The sequence below is a fragment of the Fukomys damarensis genome, unplaced genomic scaffold (assembly GCF_012274545.1).
Source record: "Fukomys damarensis isolate Sample0158 unplaced genomic scaffold, DMR_v1.0_HiC HiC_scaffold_28, whole genome shotgun sequence".
In the NCBI taxonomy this organism is placed as follows: domain Eukaryota; kingdom Metazoa; phylum Chordata; class Mammalia; order Rodentia; family Bathyergidae; genus Fukomys; species Fukomys damarensis.
The window spans coordinates 1,527,867-1,538,220 of record NW_022900940.1 but is presented as its reverse complement, the minus strand read 5'-3'; the positions used below and the strand labels follow the sequence as shown (position 1 = coordinate 1,538,220).

The following is a 10,354-nucleotide window of genomic DNA, read 5'->3' as shown; positions in this document are numbered from 1 at the left end:
ATTTAAATAACAATTGTGACAAATAGCAGAAAGAATTAAGGATTGCTGTACTTGTGATCCATATAAAACACCAACATTTTGGGTTGTACATAAATAAAGAAATACCTCACTTTCAAAATACTGTAATAGCCAATACACAGAGGTATGCCTTAGTTGGGCATAGGAATGCAGTTTAGAACAAAAAAAATCACACTGGAACTACACAATTTCTTTAAAATCACTGAGTAAGAAAAATCAACACCAAACTTATGTACTGATCTTACACAACTTCTCTACAATGCCTTGACTTAAATCCAAGAGCAAAAGTTAAGACTGTCCTCCCCTATTTTTGGTAAAAAACTGTATAGTAAACTTAGATGACTTTCCCCCTGGATTTTACCTGGAAGTGGACTGTTTAATATTTTATTTAAAAGACGGAAGGTTTGGTACTTTCATACTGATGTCACCAATGTTAATATTTCTTGGGATCTCATGAAGATTCATATTCTTTACAGCTGATACAGCATGGGCTGAAGCTTCTGCTAAGCCAGCCTCAGATTTCTCCAGTTTATTTTCTGCATCAATTTGTGTAACAATTTCATTCATGTTGGTCTCCAATACCATCCCCCCATCACCAGCTCCCCAAGAATATTGTGAACCTAGTCCACATGGAAAATTAAATCCGGTTCACAGACATTTTCAAAACATTTCTCTAATGTTTCCATGAACACTTGAATTAAATCTAAATTGCCATATTTGCTTTCTGAAGAACCACACAGGAGACAAAATACAGTGTTGCGTAATGTCCACAAATCAGTTTGTTGTCACATTCTCGGATTAGTAATCCACCTTCTACTAAATTACAAACATTTTCGTCTCTCTTAGATACCAAATAGAAAGTCTCCCTGATGATTTGTTGTTAGGTATCTTCACTGTAAGGCTGGTAAAACTTGGAGAGCTGAGACTTGCTGTGATTGTTGAAGATGAGGATTGCCTTGATCATGGTTGGACTGGGCCAACCTGTTGGGTGCTAGGGGTGGTGTATGGGTTTTATCCTTTTTTATAGGGCACAGTTGACATATTTTTGGTTTTCTGTTGTCCTAGTGAGTTTTTGGAATGCTTTGCCTGCCTGTTTACTTGTTTGATCACCAGTGTGCTTCACAATTTTGCATAATTTCTTAGGCAGAAACATTATCTCTTTTCCTTTGCTATAAGTGATCCCTTAGGAGTTCCCATACCAATCCTCTAAGAAAATTTCTCCATGGTATTTTTCACTTATTATTTTCCTTGTACACTATCAAACTATTTATGCTACACATATTTAGGATTGAGTAAAACACAACAATTGGTCAATGCTTTGTGTTTCAAGTGACATCATAATTACTGCATAACTCACCAAACAACCTCTACTCTGCTTTTGGTTTTGTTGTAGACAGTTTCCATCTCAGGCTTTCATTTTGTCAAGGTTTCCTATCAGTATTTCCATCATGGTGCAATGTTGCCATCAGCAGTACCACTTTATTTTTCCTTGCCATATACAAGGTCAATATAAATCTTTCTGTAATCTAAAGATTATATTATAAAATTCTCTGTTTTGAAATTACATTTTATTTGGAATTTCTGCTTTGTTCCTAGGTACAGTTTCTATGCTGGTCAACTTTTGCTCTGTTAGCAAATATAACATTGAATAGAAACTTGTAAACCAGCTGTTGCATGTCATATTTCAATTTGTTTGGGAGATGGGTGCAACAAGTCTGCCCACAGCATCATTTGGTTTATTACTATAGAAATAAGGACCTGCTGATTGAATTTCAGCTAAATTTCTAAATTGAAAGCATAATAGGTCTTCTCATTATAACGACATAAATTATTTTTTTCTCCATTCTTTTTTTCGGTACCAGGTATCGAACTTGGGTCCTTGTGCTTGCGAGGCAGGCAGTGGAACCACTGAGCTAAATCCCTGGCCCCAAATGGTCTTTTGGCATGGGGGGCGGTTTTGAGACAGGGTCTCACTATGTAGTTGAAACTGACCTGGAACTCACTATGTAGCCCCGGCTGGTCTCGAACTCACAGCAATCCTCCTGCCTCAGCTTCCTGAGTACTGGGATTATGGGGGTGCACCACCAGGCCTGGCTCAAACAACATAAATTTTTATGTTATATTTTTGTCATGTATTGCCTAAATTTACAGCAACCATGACATACTGCAAGATGTTAATCAATAGTCATATATTTAGGTGGTGTGTAAATTGCTTGGTAATTCCTCATAAATCTGTCAAATAATGACCATATAGCAGCCAGATTATCAGTTCTTTTTATTTCTTGGTGGGTGAGTTTGTCATCAAACCTAAGGCAATTTTTTTGAAAATTAAGTCTCCAGCGTGTCATTGTTATTCTACAAACCTCAAATTCACACCCATCACTTTTGCATATGTCATTTACATTCCTGTGATTACCATGAGAAATCCCTGATAAGTACATCAGACCTATGAATGCTTACAGTGCAGCTAGTAAGTTGTCATAATACTGACATGAGTTGTCATTTCTGAATATGGCTATTAGTACACACAGAATGTTTTACTTCTATTTCAGTCTTTGTATATTTCACAGAATCTTATAGAATTTCATCTAATACAATATCCAACAAGGATTGGTAGTGACTGCATTATGTACAATAGGTTTCACCCCTGCCAAAATTCTCACTATATTTTTGGACGTAGTTCTAGCATTGGATCATTCCATTTGGTTGCATGATGATTTTGCAAAATTTTAACTAGTCAAATATGCACTCACATTGCTGGTTTATTCATTATTTGAATCAAGGAGGTCTGCATTCCCTGTGTCTGCATCAGTCAATTCTCCATTTCACTATCACAGGAACTGTGGCTCACACAGCCACTGTCAAAGTCATCATCATCATCAACCACCCATACCACTATTCTTTTATGAAGACATGTATTTTTTCATAATGGATCATCATCATCTGAAATCATAACCTTAGTCTCTGTAATAACTATAGACCCAAGATTCATGTGCTGTGATGACAGTTCTTGGAAAGCTAAAATCTGACCCCCAGCACCCTGAGCCTCTGAGCAGTGTGGACTGGTGAGGTGTGGAGCCACATGTAGCTAGGGTGCTGCCCCACCCCCAGCACCCTGACAAACAGCGCAAACTGGTGAGGTATGGAACTAGGCAGGCACCCCCACAACATCACCCCAGTACTTTCACTATAAACATATTTTGGGCTGGTCCTTGATTTTGATTTGATTCACATGGTTAAAGGGGATAGTTTAATGATTAGCACAAATTGTCATTTTCTAAACTGTGCTTGATGCTATTGTGTAACTGATTTTATCTCTTGGTCTAGAGTGTTGTGATTGATAGAATCAGTTGTCCTTCCTGGTATTACAAAATGAGAGTGTCTCAGAGTCATTAGAGACTCAAAACATAAAGACCAGCTGTATCTGGAAGACCAAAGTATTAACCCAACATTTAAACCAAGGACAGTACCAACAACAAAAAAATATAAATGAAAAAAACTCTAAGCAAGGCACAAACACAGACTTCTTTCTCACCAAAGGAAAATTCTATGGGAAATGAAGTGGAAAAGTCTGGTAATCAACCATCTGGACACTGAACTGATAGCACAGGAAGTAACAAAATGGATGAATAAGGCTCTAAAAGAATTCAAAACAGAAAATATGTCCTAGATAACTACAGAGATGGTGAACAGAATGAAAGACATGATTAGAGATTCTCAAACAGAAACAGATTTTAAAAAAAATACATGAGTTAAGGACTATGATAGAAACCATGAATGCCCAGCATAGTCAAGTAATGGAAACCATGAATGCCCAACATAGGAAAGAAATGGAATCTGTGAAACAGATTCAAATAGATATCCAGGAAAATTTTTAAAAAGCTGTATTGAAATTACACACCACAGACTGACCAAATCTGAAGACAGAATATCAGACAGAACACAGAATGGTGGTAATTGACCAAGGAAAGAGAGATCTCTTAAAAATAGTAAAAGACCATGAGAAATCAATTCAGCAGCTTCTAGATGACACAAAGAATAATATAAGACTTATTGGAGTCCATGAAAAAGCAGGAGAAAGTACAAATGACATAAAAAAACTGTTCACAGAGTTAATGACAGAAAACTTCTCAAACAGAGCAAAAGAATTTGACACACAGTTAAGTGAGACATATAGGACTACAACTAGCCATGATAAAAAAATCTACACCTAGACATATAATAATCAAGATCCAGAAAACCAACAGAAGAGCAGAATACTACAAACAGTTAGAGTAAAGAAACAAATCACATGCAAAGGCAAGCCCATCAGAATCACAGCAGACTTTGCAACACAAGCCCTCAAGTCAAGGAAAGCCCAGAGTGAGATATTTCATGCACTGAAAGAAAACAACTTCCAACCTAGACTGATCTATCCTGAAAAATTATCTTTCAAAATTGATGGGGAAATATACTTCCATGACAAAGAACACCTGAGAAACTTCATGAATACCAAACCAACACTCCAAACAAATCTAAACAATATCCTAGGAAAAAGCAATGAAGGTCTCAACTCCATGGGGCCCAACAGAGAAAAATCCATTAAGCTAGGCAAGAAATTAAAAGGAGAAGGGGAAAAATTAAACAACAGAACAATAACATCACAATGTGAAGTCAATACAATCAGTTATAACCATCAGTGTTAATGGCCTCAATTCATCAATCAAAAGAAATAGACTAGTAGAATATTCTGTATATAAGAAATGCACCTAGCTCAAAAAGAAACTCATAGACTAAAAGTAAAAGGATGGAAAACAATTATGTACATGACAGGAAACAAGATGAAAGCAGGAGTAGCTATCTTATTTACAGATAAAGTAAACTTCAAACCAAAACTAATTAAGAGAGACAAAGAAGGTCACTATATCCTTGTAAAAGGAACAATCCAAGAAGAAGAGATGACAATCAGAAATATATATGCACCAAATACTAATGCCCCAACTAAACAAAACAAATATGAAGGGACATAAAAAACCAAATAAGCACTAATACAACTGTAGTGGGGGACTTCAATACTCCACTGTCACAGATAGGCAGATCATCTTGACAAAAAGTCAACAACAAAAAACTAGAACTGAAACAAGTGTTTGAACACATGAACTTAATAGACATCTACAGAGTGTTCCATGCCACAAAATCACAGTATCCATTCTTTTCAGCTGCCCATGGGTCATTCTCCAAAATACACCATATACGAGCTCATAGAACATAAATGAAAAGGAATTGAAGTTGTTCCATGCATATTATCAGACCATAGTGCAATTAAACTGGACATCAACAGCTTAAGAAACTGCAAGAACTTCACAAACACATGGAAATTAAACAACATTCTCCTGAACAACCAATGGGTCACAGAGAAAATTAAAGAAATTAGTTTTTACAATTTAATGATAATGAAAATACAACATATAGGAATCTATGTGACACAATGAAAGCAGTTCTATGAAGGAAATTCATAGCAGTGAATGCCCACACTGGGAAAACAGAGTGAGCTCAAATAAACAACCTAATGCTGAATCTTAAGCTCCTAGAAAAGAAGAGCAAACAAACCCAAAGCTCATAAAAGGGAGACATTTACAAATATAAGAGCAGAAATCAATGTGATGGAGACTAACAGAATGATATGAAAAAGCAATGCATTGAAGAATTGGTTTATCAATAAAATAAATAAAACCAATAAACCCTTAGCCAACCTTATCAAAAAGAAAAAAATGTGTACAGTACAGTTACATTTATCATTCGGACCTTGTATCTTTACATGACATATCTTAGTTTTCCTTTTTTCCCTGTACCCATGCCCTCCCTTCATCCTCTCCACCCTTCCCTATTTACTGTATACTTAAAAAGTACCAATAATCTCAGTGAGGAAAAAAAAAATTTTTCATTTTACCCAATAAATTTCCTTATAGGGACTTATACTTAAAAAGTCACAATTATGATAAACAGAGATTTTTGTATAGCCATGTTTTACAGCATTTTAAGCCACTTTAAAACAGTTTATTAGTGCATAAACAGTATACAATAAACTGCATGTATTTTTTTGAAAAAGGAAAGAAAAGGCTCAAATCCATGCAATTAGGGATGAAAAGTTGAAGTCACAACACATCCATCAGAAATGCAGAGGATACCTACTTTGAGAACATGTACTCTAATAAAACAGAAAACACAGAAGAAATGGACAGATTTCTAGATACATATTAATTACCAAAATTGAATGAAGAAGATAAACGTGTTCTAAACACCCCAATTATAATCATTGAGATTGAAATCTTTATTAAAAATTTACCAACAAAGAAAAGCGCAGGTGCTGATGGCTTCACTGCTGAATTTTACAAGACATTTAGAGAAGAACTACTGCTGCTACTTTTTAAACTTTTTAATGAAATTGAAAGGGAAGCAATACTCTCAAATTCATTCCTGGAAGCAAGTGTTACTTTGAATCCAAAACCAGGGAAGGGCTGAACCAAAAAAGAGAACTACAGGCCAATCTCCCTAATGAACATAGATGCAAAAGTCCTCAAGAAGATACTGACAAACAGAATACAGAGGGTCAGCAAGTTGATCATACACCCTGACCAAGCCGGATTTATCCCAGGGATGCAAGGATGGTTCAGCATACATGAATCAATAAAGGTAATACACTATATTAAGAGGACAAAAGCCATTTGATATCTCAATAGATGCACAGAAAGCATTTGACAAAATTCAACATCCATTCATGATAAAAACCTTACAAAAAATTAGAAGAGATGGCCTTTACCTCAACTTGATAAAACATATCTACCAAAAATCAACAGCCAATATCATATCAAATGGTCAAAAACTGAAAACCTTCACACTAAAATCAGGAACAAGACAAGGATGTCCACTATCACCACTCCTGTTCAATATAGTTCTGGAAACATTAGCCACAGCAATTAGACAAGAGAAAGAAATAAAAGGAATAAAGATAGGAAAGGAAGACATGAAACTGTCACTATTTGCTGATGATATGATACTCTACATAGAAGATGCAAAAAACTCTGCCAAAAGACTTCTAGACCTAATTAACAGATTCAGTGAAGTGCCTGGATACAAGGTCAATACTAAAAAATCAATAGCCTTCTTATAAACAAATAACAGGCTCACCAGAGAGAAATTAGGGAAACAATTCCTTCCATAATAGCTCCAAAAAATGAAATATTTAAGAATCAACCAATGAAGGAAGCAAAAGACCTCTACACTGAAAATTACAGCACTCTGAAAAAAAAGAGATCAAAGTGGATTTTCGAAAAGGAAAGACATCCCTTGCTCTTGGGTAGGAAGAACAAAGACAGTAAAAATGGCCATACTTCCAAAAGTGCTATACAGATTCAATGCAATCCCTACTGAAATCCCAACAGTATTTTTCACAGAACTAGAGAAAACAGTCCAAAATTCATTTGGAACCAGAAAAGACCTAGAATAGCAAAAGCCATTACAGGCAACAGAGACCTGACAGGGGGTATCAGAATCCCCAATTTGAAACTATAATACAAAGCCTCTGTGATAAAACCAGAAAGGTACTGGCAAAGAAAAAGACCTGAGGATTAGTGGTATAGATCAAAGGATGCAGAAACTACTCCAGATGTATCAGCTGTCTCATCTTTGCCAAAGGAGCCAACCATTCTCAGTAGAAGAAAAATGCCCTCTTTAATAAATTGTGTTGGAAGAACTGGATTTTGACCTGCCAAAGATTAAAACTAAACTCTTATCTTTCACCATGCACTAAACTAAAATTGAAGCAGATTAAAGATCTAAATATTAAAATAGAAAACTAAACTCATTGGAAGATAAATTAGGTAGAACTCTTGAAGACATTGACATAGGAAAAGACTTCATGAAAAATCCTCAGTAGCATGGGAATTAGCACAAAAAAATCAACAACTGGAATTTCTTCTTATTAAAAAGCTTCTGCACTGCAACAGAAATCACCAATAAAAGCCGGGTATGGTGGCACATGTCTGTAATCCCAGCACTCAGGAGGCTGAGGCAGGAGGATTGCTATGAGTTCAAGACCAGCCTGGGCTACATAATGAGTTCCAGATCAGTCTCAACTACATAGTGAGACCCTGTCTCAAAACAAAAACAAAGGGGCCTGGGATTTAGCTGAGCGGTTCGGTGGCCTGCCTTGCAAGTGCAAGGACCTGAGTTCAATCTCCGGTACCAAAAAAAACTCAAAACAAAACAAAAAAAAACAAACAAAAACAAAACAAAAATAAAAGAGAAATCACCAACAGAGCTAAGAGACAAGGTACAATGTGGGAAAAAATGTTTATCAGCTGTTCCTCAGATAAAGGTCTACTATCTAGAAAATCAGAGCCTCCCAATTCAAAAATGGGCATCTGAAATGAGCAGACATTTCTCTAACAAATCAGTAAAAGCATCAAATAAATATATGAAAAAATGTTCAACATCGCTGGTCATTGAGAGATGCAAATGAAAACGCTGAGATTCCATCTCATCCCAGAAAGAAAGGCTGCTATCAAGAATCAGTACAGTTTGTAATAGCTAAAACTTGGAAACAGCCCAGTTGCCCGTCAACTGGAGAGTGGATAAAGAAGATGTGCTTTTTGTTTTTGTTTTTTTATATACAAAAAGTGGAGTTTACTCAACCATAAAGAATGAGAATAAAGAATAGCTAAGTGGATGCACACTGAAGCCCTACTCTTAACTGAATTAATAGGACACACACTTGTAAATATTGAATAGTTTGCCTGGTGTGAAAAACTAAAAGTGTAAATGAGGTTCAAATTGTATAACTGATAATGAGAAATAGGAAGAAAAGGGCTAAATGAGTAGGGGAAATGGGAAGAGTATGGGAAAGGAAAGAAGCAGAAAGAAAAAAATGAGAAAAGGAAAAAAATGGAAACAAAGTCTTTGTAAATAGGGAAGGCTGAAGGGGGTAAAGAGAGGGCAGAGGAATGGAAAAAATAAGAACCAAGATACAGCATGCAAAGGTACAAGATCCCAGTGATGAATGTACCTGTACTATATACCTAAAAAATACCAATTAAAAATAAGAGGAAAATGAAAAAATAAAAATGGCAGGCCTTCTTCAGGGTATGCCTCTAACGTCACAATAGCCACATTGGCAGCAGTGTCCAGATCTAAGTCAATTAGTCTCAGCAAACCAGCAGCAGTCCCATGAGGTGAGGGCTGATTTCTGGCTGCAATGCCCAAGTTGAGCTCCCTGATGTCCTGCCGGGTTGAACTCTGCAGGGTTCTACTGCAGGTTCTAGCTGCCCTTCCCTTCAGGATAGTCCAGGTTCCGATGGGAGGTGGTGATCTCTCCAACTTACCAACCACCATGGTCTTGTGTGCCTTTATTGCAGATTCTCTTCACTTTCCAGTGGGCTTCAATTTTCATCAAGGAGCCTGAGAGAGGCTCACTTCTGCTCTATCTTCTGGAGTTCAGGACAATGGTCTTTATGACCCCTGTGCCTCTTGGTTTGGAGTCAGGTGGGGGTGCCCAAGCGGCTCCGTTCATCCCCAGTCCACGCTACTTGGAGGCCCAGGGTGGTGGGGGTTGGGTAGCAGCCTAGCTCCATGCTGCTCTAGCCACTCCTCATGGGTTGGCCAGGTGGTTTCTCTTATTGTCCCTTTTGCATTAAGTGTATTCGGGTCTTGTCTCTTCTTTTGAAACAGTTGGGTTAGTTATTTAGCAGCTAATGTATTGAGTTAGGTATCCATTCTTGATCCAATCAGATATAACTGAGCAGGTATTAAAACTAAAAGTGTTGCTCCTCTTTGCAGCTCACTATCATAGCAAGCTCCATACATAGAAAGGACTATGCACAGAAAAGTTCCTTAGATTTTTGTAAGAGAGTTCCCTGATGACATTTTACATACATCCTTTCCACTCCCCTTATTTTGCTCTTGATGTACATATTTCTGTTCCTTGCCGTGACAATTAAGCTTGCTCGTGTCAAGTTGATTGGCTTGGGGACCTGATCAGGGAATTGGTGGAATATCCTTTTGGGTGTTCCTGGGTGAGTCAGGAAGCTGTGGCCTTGGATTTTACATATGGTTCCTTCCTCTCTGCCTCCTTCCTCTCCAGTGCTTTGCTCCTGCTCTTCTTCTTGGCCACCATGAGCCAAGTAGCTTTCCTCTGCCAGGCTCTTCGACCATGATGTTCCTATCTCAGCCAGCTATCCATGGACTGAATCCCCTTAAAACATGAACCAAATTAAACCTTACTCCTCCCTTGAGTTACAGTTGTCAGGTATTGTGTCCATGCAATGGGAAAGTGGAATGATGTGTCTGTTCTCCATCTAGG

General features: G+C 37.3%; 1 pseudogene; it reads right to left on the bottom strand.

Moving 5' to 3' along the window:
- Positions 1 to 402: 402 nt before the first annotated feature.
- On the bottom strand, positions 403 to 982 carry LOC104850931 (annotated as a pseudogene).
- Between the last annotated feature and the right edge of the window lie 9,372 nt (positions 983 to 10,354).